This window comes from Halichoerus grypus, chromosome 6, assembly GCF_964656455.1.
Source record: "Halichoerus grypus chromosome 6, mHalGry1.hap1.1, whole genome shotgun sequence".
NCBI lineage: Eukaryota > Metazoa > Chordata > Mammalia > Carnivora > Phocidae > Halichoerus > Halichoerus grypus.
Genome location: NC_135717.1, coordinates 143,323,308 through 143,340,053, shown reverse-complemented (window position 1 = coordinate 143,340,053; position 16,746 = coordinate 143,323,308). Strand labels below are relative to the sequence as shown.

Here is a 16,746-nt window from a genome sequence, read left to right as displayed (position 1 = left end):
GCAATGGCCTTGTGAGAAGAGTCCCTGTTAGGCTTGGAAATTCTCTGACTTCATCTTCTGCCACTGTTAAAGAAAACTCTCTGCTTTTAAAGGGCTCAACTTTTGGGGTCAGGCCCATTTGCATAATCTCCATATCTTAAGGTCAACTGATTTGGGACTTTAATTACATCTGCAAAATCCCTTCACTATAGTACCTGCATTCATGTTGGGTTGAATAGCCAGGAGAGGGGAACGCAGGGGAACCATCTTTAGAAGTCTGCCTATGACATGTGGTGTCTGTGCATGTGCGCATGCGTGTCTCTCCCCTTCACAAAGCTGGAAGCCATGGCCATTTTTATATCCCCATTACACACATAAGTGCTGAAAAATGATGTGTCCCATATCTGTCCAACAAACTACCACCCATTAGACAAAAACACACATGGCGCCAAATGCTATTAATTGAGCCCTAGAAACTCAAGATGAAATAGAAATGCAATGTACCTACCTCAAAGCATATATTTTAAATACTTTATTAGACAGATAGATAAAATGTTGATGATGGGGGTGCCTGGGTGGCTCAGTCGTTAAGCGTCTGCCTTCGGCTCAGGTCATGATCTCAGGGTCCTGGGATCGAGTCCCGCATCGGGCTCCCTGCTCGGCGGGAAGCCTGCTTCTCCCTCTCCCACTCCCCCTGCTTGTGTTCCTGCTCTCGCTATCTCTCTCTCTCTGTCAAATAAATAAATAAAATCTTTAAAAAAAAAAAAAATGTTGATGATGTTGGTTGTTTCAACACAAATGCTAGATACAAATCAACAGCTAAATAACTGAGCAAGTGAGGAGAAAGAATTTTACAGATGCACATGCAGTTCTTAGTTATTCCAAAACTCTAGTGTCCCGTAGCTTTTACTAACAGCTACAAAAGCTCTTTTTATCACTAGAAGAAACTTCTAATACAAATGAAAAAACCTCTATTTAAGAATCCTTAAATATATTCCATAATGTTTTCAGTAGCACAGTAAGACAGGCAAACAATGCTTTCTCTACAGCCAGGGCCAGTAAGTATTACAATTTAGGATCAGCACCTTGAATAAGTGCCGACAAGCAAACAGACTGCCCATGTAAAGAACAGAACAAAAGAAACCAATCATTCTGCCACAGTTCCTAATTCAGAAGGCTGAAGCATTTTGCAGTACTTCTTGAATTTAAAAGGGGGAAGGGAGGTTAAAAAATGTGTACTATATTCCTAGATGCTCTGAATAAGCCACTGAGTTAATACCAATTCAAATAATTTATTCCTTAGCAGCTATTTGCCTGTTCTGCATCTTCATAAAAACAAAATGGTATTTTTTTCCCAAAGCATAAATAATCCCATTCTTTTGCAGGCTGATGTGACATCTGCATAAAGATAATTAATTCCTATCTTCCGCTATTATCTATTTGTCCGCTACCAAAGGGTAAGTGGTGTTTTCTCTAGGCTCTTGTGTGCTAATGTACAATGTTTAGTGGTAATAAGCATTTTAAGCTACTGAAGAGCAGCTTCAAAAGAACATGAAATTAACTAAACATACATCACAACACTGTGCTATTTACAACCGGCTCCCATGGATAATGAAACTTCACTTAGGACACCCTATTTCTGTTCAGTCAACACATTTCAAATACTATTAAAGGGATCACTACCTGCAAAGGACCTCAGCTGATATAATTTAACTTTATCTTGTAACACGGGGGGGGGGGGGGGGGGGGGGGGGGGTTTACAGCATTCTCCGTGACAGTTGTCTTTTCAGATACTACAAAAGAGCTGCAACAACTGTTATCTGTCCATCTCCAGAACAACCAGATAAGATTTAAACATCATGCACCGCACGGCAGGAACTGCTTTAATTTGGGGTTGTCTGAACTCTGCCTGAAGAATGAAAAAATTAAAGGGCACACACATGAACAGAAGGCAAAATAAATCCCCATTGTGTTTTTCAAGATGCTCACTGGTGCCTTATTCTTTTTTTTTTTTCTTCCAGCAATAAAACAAGATTCATACTCTGAGTATTTCTTCAATCTGAACCTGAGATTGTAATATCTTTTGTATATAGTCTTTCACAACAAAAGGAAAGCCAATGAGCATCAGGATCCCCCCTCAAATACGTATGAACTTCCCTCTTTAGAAAGTTAAATTACTAGTTTCATTAGCCTGAAACATGATCTTTTTCCGATATACAGTAGAGGGCACTTTCAGAGTTGGGTTTCAGATGGGAAATAGCTATCTGAGCTGAGACTTAATATTTGTGTGGGTTCTGCTGGTGTCAGCCCCAACCTTCATCTGCCCCCTGCTCCCAGCCACATTCCAGACAAGGGTCACTACGTGGTGCTTTTTGACACAGGAAAAGTAAGTAGGTTTGCCGGTGGGAGTTCTGTAAAAGTTTATGTTGCCTCTATAAATAAAAACAGTTTTAAAGACCTGGCAGATGTGCCCCTTTCTATGCTTTGCCTCCCCCACTCTCTTTGCTCAGAACATGGACCTGACAGTCCCAAGGGTAGCAACCACTCTGCAAGAATGAGGAGACATGCCCGAAGATCCAAGCCAAAAGGTGGGGCATTAACGACCACCTTTGGCCATACTAGATTCATGAAGGTCTCCACAAGGGACACAGTGAACCCAGAATTTTCTGCGACCTCGGAGGGGAAATATAAATGTTAAGAAATACATGCAGACCGAAAGGAGAGTACTAGGATCCAAATAAAAAGATTTGTCCAGGTTCTCTCCTGAGAAAGACAAAACTACTGGCATCTCAGTAATCACTTGTCCTGATCCCATTAATAGCAGCCACAGGAACAGATGAGAATTCCAAGGGCTTCATGCAGACCTAAGACCCCATCTCCCCCTTCCACCCCATGTCCCACTTTCTCCCCCCATACACTCACATGACCTCTTGAAGGAGAGCACACAGGAAGAAAAACCTGAGAGTCTCCCCATTTCACCTAAAGATACAATTTAATTCTGTTGCACCGTTTCTTCTACTTGACTTTGTAGCGGTCCCTTCCCTACTATCCAGGAAGCATAGAAGGCCAGATCAGTTAACAGAGTAATAAAAAGTTCCCATTTTTTCACACATCTGGGCCAAGATGAAGTAATTTAGTCAAGCACTGAAATTCAAAAGCAGCAATGCTACCCCTAGGAAAGCCCTCCTGAGAGAGAATACAAATAAACAACTTTTTATATTTGAAAAGTATGTGTAACTGGATATTAAAATAAGAGTTTTAGTTCAGACCTCAGATGATAAATATCAGATACACAGGGAGGTGTAAACCAAAATGCAAATTTCCAAGGAGGCGTCACAGAAGTATTTGACCCCTTGCTGATTCAGTGGGTACAAAAGTGTCAGGTAACAGACAGACTGAGGAGAATAGGAGTGAGTGCCACCTCTTTCCCTTCAATGGAAAGGAACCTCAAGGGCACTTTGAAAGCTTATTATATTGCCCCAGAGTTGGAAGCCACCACTTACTAGTGTCCCCAACCTAAGAAATATCAGGGGGCCTGCTGCCACACAGGAGAATGCTGTATCTGGGAAGCACTGGACAGTTTGCCTTTCTAAAAGGACATCAAAGATGGGCAAAGATGTGGGTTAGCAGTGGATGTGGCAAAAGAGCCAGCTTGGAGCCATTCCGAACCCTTTATAAGAAGACCACCAGGCAGGGTCACCAATAGAGAGAGACTATGATATAGATCCCCAAAAAGCAAAGGCTGATGGGAAAGTGTCAGCCCGAGGGAAAAACAAAACAGTCCAGGGGAGCTGTGGTCAGAGGACCCCAGCAGGGAAGGCTCTGATGGATTCAGAGACACACCCAAGACCAAAGAAAATGAGTCAGCTCTGAGAATCTGCTGGATCCGAAGTGTGCAAAGCCAGTGTGAAATCCACAACCCAAAAAAAAGAACTTTCCTGTGGACACTTTATACTGTTCTTGTATCTCAGAAGAGTCTATGATAGCAGCTAGTAAATGGAGAAAAAATTAGCAAGGAAGAAAGTAGCAGCCAGTAGAAGGATGCTCCAAGAAGCAGGAGCTTCTGTCTTGTTATTTGCTATACTCTCCAGCCTAGAACTATGCTTGCTACATAGTAGGTGTTCAATAAATATTTGTTCAATGAATGAAAGCCCATCACATCTACCCTTCCAGAATGCAGACTCCCTTGTACAATGTCTACCAGAGACAAAGATTAACTTCCCAACCTTTTTTTTTTTTTGGTCCAACATCTTGGCGAGGCTACGAGGGTGGCCGCTGCTCTCCCAGCTTCCCCATGCTTACCCAAGGATGACAAGGAGAAAAAGATGCCTGAAAGTCGGCCAAAAAAGACAAAGACCCAGTGAACAAATGTGGTGGTGAGGCCAAAACGAAGTGGTCCAAAGGCAGAGTTCGAGACAAGATCAATAACCTGGTTTGTCTTGTTTGACAAAGCAACATAGGACAAACTCTGTAAGGAAGTTCCCCAACTCTAAGCTTATAACTCCAGCTGCTGTCTCAGAGACTGAAGATACGAGGTTCCCCGGCCAGCGCAGCCCTTCAGGAGCTCCTTAGGAAAGGACTTATTAAACTGGCTTCAAAGCACAGAGCTCAAGTCATTTACACCAGAAACACCAAGGGTGGAGATGACCCCACCTGCTGGGGAAGATGCATAAACAGTTCCCACCAACTGTACATTTTGGAAAATAAAATTTTATTTAAAAAAAAAAAGATTTCTTTCCCAAATGAGACTATAATTGCAATTTAAAGGAATTATAAGGCTTTCTAGTACCAGCGAACTAGCAAGTTCTCTGACTTAGGAAAATATTTCTTTTGATTTGTATTTTGCTAGAATTTTCATTAAAAACAGGGAATAAACTTTACCTTCTGAATACAGTTTAAGTGGATAGCAAGAAGCACAATTTGCTTTATGATTAAATTTGCATTATGATTTCATCCTATACGTTGTACCTGTTCAATGTGCTAATTACCCAGAACATGGTTTACAAAGCAATTCACCACACATGTTCCATTCTATCTTTGTAATAATCAAAAGTACCTCTCATGGTTTGAGAGGGCTCACCTAAGAGTCAACAGCAATACTGGCTGCATGATAACAGGCTTTGTAAAGCCAACTGTGGTACTCTTTCCAATACTGTTTTCTTTAAGGTTTTCTGAGTCAGTCTTCCTGGATTCCTATCTAGCATCTCGTGTCCACATAAAGATAGATAACCCTGGACTCCTGCCTTAATTATACCCCAGCTATTCCTAACAGATGGTCGTTTCATCCATTATTCAATTCACTTAGCCTACCTGGCTTCCTGACCAATGACTACAACATTTGTCTCATCAGATCTTAGCATAGGATTAAGTTCAGCAAAAATAAATGGAAATTCCAAAATAACAGTGGCATAAACAAGATGGGATTTCATTCCATCTGCGTAATATATAGTCCAGTGCCAGAAGTGACCAGTCCCTGGCAGTACAGGACCCAGACAGACTCCTATCTCGTTGCTCTCCCATATTCGTGGCATCTGCTTTTGGGCCACCTTGGTCCCACCATCACATCTACCATCCAGCCAGCAGGAAAGAGGAAAGAAAATGATGCCTATCACGTTACACACATCTCTTCTACTTACATCCCACTGGCCACTGGGATGGGTTGGGTTACTGTGGTAATCATATAGTCACATCTACACACAAAGAGGCGAGGGAATTTGAGCTCTTATACGGCAGAAATATGTCTTATTCAACTTCTATAGTGTTCAATACATATCTGGCACTGTTTAAGACACTGGCCACTATGATTCTTATAATCACTGCCATAATCACCCACAGGACAAGCATTTACCAAATACCGTTCTATGTATCATTTTTAACTAAAGAGAAGACTGACTAAGGATCCTTTTACTAATTTTTTTCAACACTGATCAAAACAGCTACCGCTGACATTAAAATAACTAACAATAATAACTGGTTCTTCTTACCGCCAATAGTCTCAAAATGTTTAAATATTTGGTGGTAAATGATCTGGAATTCTCACTTCATACAAATGAGCGCAATTTCAACTATTATGTTTTCCTACAAGGCCAACAGACAATTTATCCCAAGTGACTCAGAGGAAAATGTTCCCTGTTCCTAGATAAAACTCCTCTGACAGTATTAAAATTTGAAAAACACTATAAAACTAAAATGAACACAAGAGCCAACCTGTTGTTTCTGTCTATTTAAGAAGAAAAACAAGTAACTATTAACAATTCTGTGCATTCATTTGGAATGCAAATGTCTGTCACTCAGTAAATGATCACAAAATTTAAAAGGCAAGAGATCACCCTTCTTATTCAAAATCAAAAGAAATATTTTCCTAACCTAACAGAAAGGTAGGAAGAGAATTCTGATAAAGTAGCTAAAACAGTAAGATAAAAATAAATTCCGGGGCGCCTGGGTGGCTCAGTCGTTAAGCGTCTGCCTTCAGCTCAGGTCATGATCTCAGGGTCCTGGGATCGAGCCCCGCATCGGGCTCCCTGCTCCGCAGGAGGCCTGCTTCTCCCTCTCCCACTCCCCCTGCTTGTGTTCCCTCTCTCGCTGTGTCTCTCTCTGTCAAATAAATAAATAAAATCTTAAAAAAAAAAAAAAAAAATAAATTCCCCCATGGCATCTACTCTAACAACTCCCCATTGGCAAAGGTGTAGTTTTATGAATAATGAAGCCATTTTCATTTGTTTACTAAATATAATATAGGTTTGTCCCTTGGATGCTATTTTAAGGGAACATAGTAATTTCTGCCATTTGTCCTTTTCAAACTTGTAAAATGAAGAGAAAGAAAAAATACCTAATCATACTAGATCGAATGATTTATACTAGTTTGTTTAACCTGGAACTATTAGAAATTTCTAAAAAAGACAAAAATAAAAATACCACAGTAACCCAATGACTCCTAGCAAATTACTACTGGCAAAGTTAAGAATTTAAACCTTGCTTTACACACCAATGGACTTTCTTCCCTTCTCCCAACATATATTTATTATTCTACCTCCCTGCCTAAGATGCTTTCTGTTGAATGTGAACCTTTCGAAAACATCAGGGAAATATCTCCCATTGGGCACTGGTATTTAGGCATTAGAAAGGTAAAAAATTCCTTTAAAAAGCATACAAAAAGGCTCAATAGGTTGTTTCTGGCCACTACAATAGATTGTTCCTGGGGAAACATGAGCATCATGGATTTAATCAACCCCAGATTTCTTTACAAATAATGAAATCTGGGGCACCTGGGTAGCTCAGTCTTTAAGTGTCTGCCTTCGGCTCAGGTCATGATCCCCGCGTCCTGGGATCGAGCCCTGCCTCGGGCCCCTTGCTCAGTGGGGAGCCTGCTTCTCCCTCTCCCATTTCCCCTGCTTGTGTTCCCTCTCTCGCTGTCTCTCTCTCTCTGTCAAACAAATAAATAAAATCTTTAAAAAAAATAAAAATAAAAAATAAATAAATAAAAAACAATGAAATCTGTAGTTGGAAAATTCTGTGTTTTTTTAATCTTTCACTTCCATTTATACATTTATATTTCCTGAACTATTTGCCATATGGATACCAACAAAACTAAGAAACAACCCTATTATGTTGCTTACAGTGGCATCTACTTCCTGCTCTTTTCCCAGGGTAGACAGAGCTGCTTGCCATTTTAAATAAATAGATTAATAATGTGACTATTTTTAAAAAGTTCCCTACAGAGTGGTTGCTTTAAAGCAGTAAACAGAACAGTCTAGTTTCACAATGTGGATGCTTTGGGGATAGGTTCAAATTCATTTCTAAACAGTGCTGCACATGACAATTTTAATTACTAACATTACTCTCCTACCCGTGTCAATTTCACACCTGACATTAAAGAAACAAAAAACAACAACAAAAAGAACATGTGCTAAGACTGTTCAGTTGATGGACACCTGGGTGGCTCAGTCAGTTAAGCATCCAACTCTTGGTTTTGGCTCAGGTCCTGGTCTCAGGACTGTGAGATCAAGCTCCGCATCAGGCTCCAAGCTGAGCCATGGAGTCTGCTTAAGATTCTCTCTCTCCCTCTCCCTTTGCCCCTCCCCCCACTCTCTCTCTCGCTCCCTATTAAAAAAAAAAGACTGTTCAGTTGAAAATACATAGGAAGAAATTTGGCTAAATTAGTATTATATTGACTGTTATTTAAATTTATCATTACATCAATGTGACTTAAGTTTCTCAAAAGGATGGAGATTAAACAATACCATAATTTTATAATTCTAGTCAAAATTCTATTAAGGAAAACACTCATGGCATTTTTATTTAATGCTTCCAACCATTCAGAACAATTTTTAAATGGAAGTATCAGATTTCCCTCAGATTAATTAATACTACCTCCCCGATGGACATTTTATTTTATGGTCATAAATTCCAACTGATTATTACTTGCTTACATTTTATATGATTTAAGAATGTCTGAAATCATGGGTATATTAGTGTATAAGCGTGGGGCATTTGTTCACTAGTAAGGGAAAAGGGAGATTAATAAATTTTCCTACCATATCCTAAAAGCTCTGTAACTTCAACCTTCACTAAAGTCAAAGACTTCATTTTATCTTCTATTAGCTAGAAGCAATGTTTTCCTTTTCCAACTATCTATTCCTAGGTCAAGTCTATTGTTTGGCATACATTGAAAATAAAAAGTGGCATCTTCGTTTGTATTTCTCAGAAATGTTAAAATGCTAACAATAATATAGTAATCATAGGACTAAATATCCATCATGGGAATAATGCCCAGACCATAGAAAATGTTAGCCTTTTCTGACAAGGCTATGGAAGGAAAACACAACGGAGTATAGATTTGCAATAAAGAGTCATTCTGATTATTATGTGGCAGTTGCCCTAAACACTTGCATTACTGGAAAGCACCATAACAGCACGCAATAGCTAAAAAGAACATCGATTACAAACCCACTGAAATCAGAGAGGAATTAAACAAAAAAGTCAAAACTGACAGATCTGTTATTATACGAACACTCTAATGGGACTTTATTGAGACTCAAAGATGTTTAAAGCAACTCCAAAATTTAAAAAAAGAAATAATTCTATACTTTACACATAGGACATATTTTTTTAAATAAGTTAATCGTCTTGACAATTATTGATCATTATTTTAATAAATGAGGAAATGGAAGAAGTACTGAGAAGAATTCCAGGATGCTAACCTAAAATAGTATTTAAATGTAGTCAAAATGATCTTCAAAGTGAAGTTTAACTTTGATTACATTTTGTGTACCATTTATTTAACTTCTTTGCTCTACTGCTGACTTCCAAGGTCCCAAAAGGAAAAGGAAAAGCCTTATACCAGGTGGACAGGGCCAGGGCTAGGGTATGGTGAGAAAGGCTTTCATCCGGAGCATGAAATTGAGAACTCAGGTATCCAGATGATGAAATTAACACAATACTTTTAAAAATCAAAGTTAAGGGGCGCCTGGGTGGCTCAGTCGGTTAAGCGTCTGCCTTCGGCTCGGGTCATGATCCCAGGGTCCTGGGATCGAGCCCCGCATCAGACTCCCTGCTCTGCAGGAAGCCTGCTTCTCCCTCTCCCACTCCCCCTGCTTATGTTCCTTCTCTCGCTGTGTCTCTCTCTGTCAAATAAATAAATAAAATCTTAAAAAAAAAATCAAAGTTAATACAAAATAATGTTTAAATAAAGACAGAATCAGTATTACTGACTCTTCTTTTGCCTTAGATATGGCTCTAAGCACAATATGGCTCAGCACAAGGAGTGCAGTCTTTATATTGATACTTGGTTCATTACAGATCTTTTGCATTAATTTTATTTTTAAAGTATTACCTAGCATATCATTTATCTTACTACTGAGTTTTGAGCACTACCCTTCCTCACCCCCTAAAATTTTGTGTTCAAGGCATCTCCCTCACTTACCCTAGTCTCAGCCTCCAATTTAGAAGTCAATAAATACCATTTGAATGAGAGACAGAATATGTAAATTAACCTCTGTCAATACTTCCTTACCACCTGCAACACCTCTCAGACTCTTTCCAATACACTCCTCTTGACAGTGCCATGGATGAGCACCCCTCTTTGTCAGGTGATTTATATGACCTCTAATTCTCACAAGAACCCTCTGAAGTAAATATAAGTCTCCCCCATTTTAGGACTGAGAAGTCAGTCTCTGACAGTGCACGGACTTGTTCCTAACACAGGCCCTCAGTAAATATTGGTTGGATAGTAATGACAAAGCCAGTAAGTGGAGTCTTGGACTTTAACCCAAGTATATGTCCCTCCAGCTCAGTGATCACCAACGCCAAGAAGCCATTTTTAAATCTTTCTTCTGTTTCCAGTAACAACTACAGTGGGCAGGATTCTAAGATGACCCTTGTGATCTCCACCCCCTGGTGTCACTCCTGTGATTATGGCAAAGGAGTGATTATATGGTAAACCTAATCTAATCACATGAGCCCTTCAACAGCAAGCAGTTTTCTCCAGCTGATGATAGAAAGGGACGTCGGAGAGATTCAAAGGACGTGACACACCACTGCTGCATTTGAAGATGGAGAGAGCCTCCTGAGGAGGAATGTGGGTGACCTCTGGAAACAGAGAGTGCCCGCCAGCTGACAGCAAGAAAACAGGAGCCTCAGACCTACAACCACAAGGAACTGGATTCAGCCAACAACCGGAATGAGCTTGGAAACAGATCTTTCCCAAAGCCTCCAGAGAAAAGCCCAGTTGATGCCTAGACTTTATCCTTGTTAGATCCTCAGCAGAGAACACAACCAAGCCTGCTCAGACTTACAGTAACTGTCTACAGGCAATAGAAAACTTACATATCAACCCCTGCATGACTTCATCATAATACCACAAAGCAGGACAATTATCTGTTCATCTGACCTCCTTATTATCAGACTAAGGATTTACCCACACATCTTGGTGTGACTTGCCCAAGGCCAGACACATTACAGGCACCCAGCTGATGTTGAAGAATTGGATGAATTCACACACTAGTTCTTTAATAAAAGTTTAAGGTACTGATAGCAGTGAGGAGAGGAGAGCAACGTGCGCCTGACATGGGCCTGAGTGAATATCTGGGGGCTAAAATTTGCCATTTTATATCCTGGTATGCAATTGAAGGAACACACATTTTTAAAGACCAGTCCCACAACTATGTAAACTTGAGATATTGACCTGGATATATGCTCAGCCTCACTGTATAACCTATAAAGAACTACACAAGCTTGGGGCGCCTGGGTGGCTCAGTCGTTGGGCGTCTGCCTTTGGCTCAGGTCATGATCTCAGGGTCCTGGGATCGAGCCCCGCATTGGGCTCCCTGCTCAGCGGGAAGCCTGTTTCTCCCTCTCCTACTCCCCCTGCTTGTGTTCCCTCTGTCAAATAAATAAATAAAATCTTTAAAAAAAAAAAAAAAGGACTACACAAGCTTACATATAGAATGGCTTTGGCATTGTATCCCCCACAAAGAAGACAGACCAAATATCCTTCATGTCGCCATGTTCCTTACTTCTCTGGACTCCAATTGCCCTGTCTTCCAGCTTCTTCTTTGGTATTGGTATAACAATCAAAATCATAATCTCTGAGGAAACTTCCCTCAAAACTACTTCTACCTTCTAAGAGTGTTATATTCAAAGGCATGTCATTTACCAGAAGAAAGAATATGAAGTAAACTAATCACATGGACTGATTGCCTATAAGGAGTTCCTAGAAAGGTACATTAACCCCCCTCATACACATACAAGAAGAAAACCGAAATCACTGAATTAGCTGCTTAACGTTGACTTCCATCCATAACTCCACACTCTGCAGAAGGAGAGAGGGGGAATGCACACTGTGTATTTATTCATCTGTGAATCCCAAACATTTAAGAGAATTTTTATACCTGGTAACACAATAGGTACTCAATACATGTTTACTGAACTGAAGTAGCACTAAAATCTGTGATGACTTTTGGTATCCTTACACACATATGCTACCCTCACCTCACAGCCAGGAATTCATTACTTATAATTCAGCAGACTTAAAATAAATGATCTTCTCCAAATTATTCATCCTTTCTTAATGGCATCATTTCTATTATTCAGCTTGCTTTAACTATATTTATATATGCATAATGAAAAGGGAAAGTGCTTCACAAATGGAAAGTATTTTGAGGAAAATAGATTCTAAGAACAAGGAAAATTATAAAATCCTTAAAGTTTTCTTACATATTAGTCAATGACTTTAATTGCTATAATTATGTGAATGCAGCCCATTAACATCTCGCAGTGATGCTGATATTAGTATCCATGCTTTGGAACTCTTTCCAAAAAGGTCCTCTTAGGGCAATTAACCCTATTTGGATGACACCCAAGAGGAATCTAGGTTTTATCAGTTTCTAAGCTCCAGGTAACAGTGTTTTAGGTAAGTGCTGGAATATTCCAAATTAGAACTATAAAATTACTTAAAGGTGTGACCTACAGAAATACAGCTACCCATGCTTCCACACAGCTGGAAATCTAAATTAGTCCTCATCTGTCTGTGTCTAACTACCATGTTCAATTGTTCGCTGAGTCTTAAAGATCATGAGCACCAAAATGCAGGGAAGTTACAGCTGTTCTTTCAGAAAACGGTAGCCAGGGAAAAAAAAAAGCCCCATTGAGACATTTACTCTGACAAGAATCTGTATAAGAATCGATAGGAAAGCATGATAGAGAATTTTAAATTTCCTGAACAAGTAGGATACAGGCAAAGCCAACTGGAAATTGCTTTCAGTAAAGAAGGCTGAATAATTTTTTTAAAATACATATATAACTAGTTTTGAAAATTCACACCAGCAAAACATTTGAATAATTCCTAGGTTCCACAAAATATGGGCCAGAATCCCAACCAAATAACTCCCCATCGTTCTTCCACCCAAACCTTTTCTGAGCAGTTACGAAAATAAGGTTGGGAAGGGGAGTGGGCAAGGAACAAGGAGAACGATGGGGAAGCCCTCATGACTTACAAATTAGGTAAACTTTCTATTAATCAAGAATTGGCTCTACGTTGTTTCTGCGTATATTAGCACGATCCAAGAACTAAAGCTGGGCCATTCAGTCATTTATTACATAAACCATCCCTTACAAAATAGAACCTTGCCAGCCACACACTTACTTGGTTTACTAGTTCCTGATTACACAGCAATCTAATTGCAGTACACACATAGAAGTAAACTGTTGATGTAAGACATTACTTGTACGAAATCCTACATTTGTTATTTTTCTTGACTCAGCCCAAAAAAAAAGGCCTGTTATTTATACCAAAGCCTAAAACCTCAACAAATTGATAAGTAAACAAATTAATATACATATCAAGAATTTAAATGCAGGCCCCCAACGCCTGGAGTTTCATTAAGAGCGAACAGCTATAAATTTCTAGCCAAAAATTCCCACTGTTCTAAAATTTGTATATGGCCTACTAAATACTTCTCATAAATTATGTCCTGACAGCATGTTATTTCTACTTACTGAAAATATTACTGTATTCACTAACGTATAATTTTCTTTCTTTAAAAGATGAGAAAAAACCCTGAACTCACATGCCAAGTCTTACCACCACACGGCCAGACACTCTGGAGCCCCACGCTGGCAACCTACGAAGTAACATTTGCTCAGTTCAGCGATAAGCCTGTTAGGTGACCCAACACAGTCTTCTGTGCTGCATATTCCACAGCAAATTTAAGTGGTGACAGCTATCAAGTGATGTGCTTTTGCAAACTCTGAAACAATGCACATTTGTAACGGTAGCAGCCAATATTAAATAGATTTTTTCATTTGTTGAACGTATAAACGCCGATAAATCTGGCACTTGAATCTAAATTTGCCAACTGTAATTACAAACACATGTGCGCATTACATAGCTACAGATGCACTTAAAATAATTACCTTCCTGAAGATGTCTGCTTCTCCACAAGCTACTAGAAAAAGCTGCTAGCTACTCTCAATGCAATAGTTTTCCATGCGCAAACACATTAATCAGAATACCTTATATACTTGAAAAGACAAAAGAGTTATTTCTATGCCTCACCTCTTCATTTTACCTCCCTAGAAATTTGTAACCCACCGTTTCCAAGTAGGTCTCACTTTTAGGATTTTAGGAGAAGCTGCCCACAATAATGTAAAGGGCACTGACGTCACGGCACAGCTTTGTTTTCAGGACGGCTTCTGTCCATTTACTTTCTCATTCCTCTGCCTCCGATTCTGAGATAACTTAACCACCTCACTTGTAAACTAGCGCCTTCACTAAAGAAAATTTATGTGCTAAGGGTATTCATCTCTGTCGCGGACACGGGTTAAAGAGAATGGTCAACAGTCACAGGCATTTACTGGAGACCTGAAAATCTGTCTCCACGAAAGTCCATGTTTTTCAAAGTGGACAGAGCATTGTAGGCTGCGGACCCATCACCACCTCTTTTCAAAGGGCACATAACTGAGAAGTGCTTAGGGCCACCCTCTTATTATTTCAATACACAGATGCTCACAGCAGAAGTAAAGCTCGAAGAGATGAGAACGGCCGTTTTGGGGGAAACACAGCTCTAAAACAGGGAGTGCAGCGGAGTCTGCTTTTCATTAAAGGCCTTATAGTACTTTTGACATTTCAAATTAGAAGGATTACTTTAATAAAAACAAACTTTTTCTAAAAATTAAGAAAGTTAAAGACTCTCAACCAATTCTAGGTAATAAAGTTCCTACTGTAGAACACGCACTGGGAGTACACAAAATAAAAAAGAGAAGAGGCCTTCATGTCTATCAGCAACGGCCACACAACCAGAGGGCCAGCAGAGAACCAGGCACTCCAACGGGGTAAGTGGTATCAGGGGCCGCGGGAGCCCGGGAGCACCTGGCCCTCCCAGCTACTCCAATCTGTTGTTGTCAGTGCTAGAGACCACCTGCTACCAGAGGAAGAACAGCTAACGAGGAGACGAAGACTACATCAGATGCTTAATCATGGCCCTCAAAGCTCTATCTCAAGAGTGTTAAAAGAAGACACCACCAAAAAAAAAAAAAAGGCACCACAACACAGACATGAAAGTGCTTAACGGCTACAGCTTGTTCAGCAACTTAGTATTCTGCCATTTCATTTTATTCCTTTCTTTTTTTTTTTTTTTGATTTATTGGACTCTCCTGCCACTGGTACATTTTCACTGGGAGCTGCCTTAGGGAGTGATCTCTCGCCCTCCTCCTCAGGGTTCTGGGTGAAAGCCTGAATTAAAAATACATGTTGTGGTTGTTGTTTTACATTGTGGATCCCCTGTCTTGGGAATGGGATGCCAGGCCTCTCTGGAGAAGCTTCTGTCACACCAATACAAGAGAATAAAATAGAAAATCCGAAGGCCCAATAAGCAGAATGCAAAAGGCTATGAATAAGTAGTGTGGTTTAGTCTCAGCAGAAATAAATCAATATATACATTGAAAAGGATTAGAAGAAAATATAACAAAGGGTTAAGGCTGATTCTATGCTTGAGGTGCCAGAACTGCAATTTAATTCCTCTATTTTTTTCTACTTTTGACAATGAAAAATAAAATAAATGTGACAAGTGTTGTTTAGAAAGCCAACACAAAAGATGAGAACTAGAAGGGAGACAAAGAAACAGACTTTCCTTATTTAACAGGTCACTCAATTGCATATCAGGAAAGAAAAGGGGCTTTCCTAAGGATACACAGCAATTCAAAGGCAGTATGGTATAACTGATTAAAAGGATACAATCTGAGCTCAAATCCGGCCTTTGCACTTTTTAGTTATGTGACCTGGGCAAACTGCATAATGTCCGGGGGCTTTACTTTCTTTATCTGTAAAATACAGGTAACAACAGAACTTTCCTGTCAGGGTCACTGGAAAATCTACGGAGGAACAGTGTGAATAAAGTGCCTAGGTCCATACCTGGCACCTATGAGAAACTCAAGTAATGTTGGCTTTTTTGGTTTTTGGGTGGTTTTTTTTTTGCTAGGAAAAAGAATCACAAGTGTCATTGCCATCCCATTATCATCATGTGGTCGGCATGCTTCCTGCATACTATTCAACATCTATGGTTTCCCTTGTGCTTTTCATCCCAACCTGTGTGCACTTTTAACAACTGGGAACCACTTCCAGTTAACAGCAGCAGAGAGACCCAGAACAATTTTTTGTGACATATTATTCAAATAAGAATAAAAATCTTGTGAACTACTCATCCTAAAACAGTGATCCATAAATCATCATTTCAATTTTCTAAAACTACTTGCTCAAAAGAAAATTCATATTCAGTACAAATAAATTCACACTTAATGAAAACACCTCCAGGTATTAGGAAGCTGACAGAAAATAAAAAAGTAGAAAAGTAGTGAAAAGAAAACTTACTTTGATTATCCAGATTAGCAAGATCTTTTGAAAAAAATCTCTCCCATAACCCCACTTCCAAATCTGGATGCCTTCCAAAAATATACTCTACTGATGGCTTAAAAAATAAAAAAATAACACGCAACTTTTTGTTAACATTTTTTTAACAAGGAAAGGCCTCTCACTCTACGTCTAGTTTGTAACTTCCCTTCCCGCTCTCCTACTACTAGAAAAGAACACTCTGAAGTTTTGGATAATTAATAGCAAGAGGTGTCAACAATGGGAGGTGATCATCTCACAATGACCTTTACCTTCCCCGATTTCCTGATGCTCTACAGTTTGCATGCATCATCTCCTGCACACCAGGAGCAGAGAGGGGTTTATTGCCTACACAGGAATATTGTCAAAGGTCATGAAGTTACTAA

General features: G+C 39.6%; 1 protein-coding gene and 1 pseudogene across 4 annotated transcripts in view; one reads left to right on the top strand and one right to left on the bottom strand.

The window, feature by feature from the left end:
- Nucleotides 1-4,652, top strand: part of LOC118531123 (small ribosomal subunit protein eS25 pseudogene) — a 42,958-nt pseudogene extending 38,306 nt beyond the window's left edge.
- TMTC2 (transmembrane O-mannosyltransferase targeting cadherins 2) overlaps nucleotides 1-16,746 on the bottom strand; it is a 388,107-nt gene that overhangs the window by 338,940 nt on the left and 32,421 nt on the right. The gene's annotated exons all lie outside the window — the stretch shown is intronic.